This window comes from Schistocerca piceifrons, chromosome 5, assembly GCF_021461385.2.
Source record: "Schistocerca piceifrons isolate TAMUIC-IGC-003096 chromosome 5, iqSchPice1.1, whole genome shotgun sequence".
In the NCBI taxonomy this organism is placed as follows: Eukaryota; Metazoa; Arthropoda; class Insecta; order Orthoptera; family Acrididae; genus Schistocerca; species Schistocerca piceifrons.
The window spans coordinates 454531545-454533694 of record NC_060142.1 but is presented as its reverse complement, the minus strand read 5'-3'; the positions used below and the strand labels follow the sequence as shown (position 1 = coordinate 454533694).

General features: G+C 47.9%; 1 pseudogene; it reads right to left on the bottom strand.

The window, feature by feature from the left end:
* Positions 1-217: 217 nt before the first annotated feature.
* Positions 218-422, bottom strand: LOC124799698 (annotated as a pseudogene).
* Between the last annotated feature and the right edge of the window lie 1728 nt (positions 423-2150).

Genomic DNA, 2150 nt, shown 5'->3' with positions numbered 1-2150 from the left:
ACCAGCCTAGTTTAATACGGCTGCAAGAGCGGTCAGTCTAGATGCAAATATATATATATATATATATTCTTAAGATAATCTTAAATTAATTAAAAGAAATCGTGGTGTGTAAGCAGCTAACTACTGGGCACATCGACAACTACGACAAGTTTTGCTACCAGCGGAATATCTGATCACTGCAGAATATCAACCCATTTCAGGCTGTGTTTTAATTAATTTTAGGTGGGCCGATCCCGGCGGTACTGCAATGCCGGGCCAACCCGCGAGAGAGGTGGAGCAAGCCCCTAGCACTCCGTTATGAGCCAAAAATGAGTTTAATATTCTGGTCCTGCGTTGCAAGACGTATCAGATATTAAGCTGATAAGAACAGATACTACACTTTTTTTCTTTTTTTTTGGGCCTCCGTCCTCCCCTATAGCCCTACCTTTTCCTCTCCAAAAATGTCGCCATCCTCTAGTGTCGACGCAGCACACGAAGCAGGGTGCTGTTAATAGCAAGACTTATTGCCATAAACCGAAAATAAAAGCGGAGGCATACTCTGCTATGCCTCAGGGAGCGACGACACACTACTCAGAAATACACCTCTCTCTGCAGGTGTGAAGCAAGTGATGAGTTTAGAAACTAAAAAGGAAGAAAGAAATAAAGACGGAAATGAAGGCAAAATAAAAACAGGGACGGCAGCACACACAAATGAAAACGAAACTGGCGAGATAATCCCATCGCCCACAGAATTAACGAAGTAATAATCCTCTAAGATAGATTACGTATTTTCTAATTTCCCAATAATTTCCCATACAAGGTTCACACAATTCCCATGTTACCAATTGTCATATCATTAGTATCATAGAACAGTCTACTCTAGTGATGCCCAGAAGGCCAGTGTCAAATCTTGGGTATAGGCCAGTCAAGGGTAGTTTGAAAGCCCGAGTGACATAGCTCCTGGGGTAAACTCAGGCAATTCCTGGACGAGGTGCCTTAGTCAACCCGGAACACCTTTTGATAACCATGAACCACTGCAACTTTCAGAAATCTTGCAAAGGTAGTGGCATATTTCTGGTCAGATTCCGCCAGGCGATGCTGGCTCCACAGGTAGTCCATGAAAGAGACAGCATCGGTGAGGGAAAGGTCATAGATCGTGAAAATGGTGTGGCCCAAGAGCCACACCATTGCGTTACGTCGCGTTCGGGGGTTGGTCTGAATATCAGGGGTAAAGAACCAGTCGATTGACACATTGTCTGGTGTCGACCCACCGATCAGCGCTAATAGCACACGTGCAAGGTCCCACACTTCTGTGACGTGAGGGCATAAGAGACGGTGCTCTCTGGTGTCGACGTCACCACATCGGCCGCAAGCAGCCGAGGGCCGTAGGCGGATGGCCGCCAGGCGATGATTAGTGGATATTAAATTGTTTACGACACGATACCATAGCGCTGAAACTTCCGTGGGAAGGGCTGGGTTGTTGATATTAGCCCAAGCTTGGTGCCAGATGACCGACGGTCGTCTGTCCTCTAATTTATGTGGTGTGGGCTGGCCTCGAAGTGCCTGGTAAAGGCGCTTCGACGTGCGTGCCTTGTCAGTGGCCACTGTTAGGACGTAACTTTGATTGAGATAATAGTCCTTGACTGTCGTCATCCGGAACGGAATATGTGTCAAACATACTGGTGCACGCGCCGATTGTGGGCGATAACGGTCGAAAAGAACCGCTGTTGTCCCACCTGGGTCAGTTTCACGCAAAGTGGCGATACGATGAATCAGGAGGGCCGCACATTTGTGGGGAAAGTCAATGAGTCCAAGGCCACCATCGACCTTTGGCAGTGTACGAGTCTGTGCATCAACAATGAACAGTGCGTGCCGCCACAAAAGCCAATATACTGTTTGTGAGATGGCTCTGCCAGTTTGTTTCGGTAGCGTAAGGAGTTGTGCTACATACCATACCCGTGATAGGATGTAAGTATTAATCAGTTGGATTCGTTGATGGAGGTCTAGTCGTCGATCAGCGTGGCTCACGCAAAGTCCTCTGATGCGCGTGAGAAGCCGCCTCCACGTGAGTGTTAACATGCGCTGCGGACAGGCAGTCACCTCAAGGCCCAAGATACGTTGTTCCCCCACAACTCGGTACCATGGGAGTTCGATGGTCAATGATCGTGGTC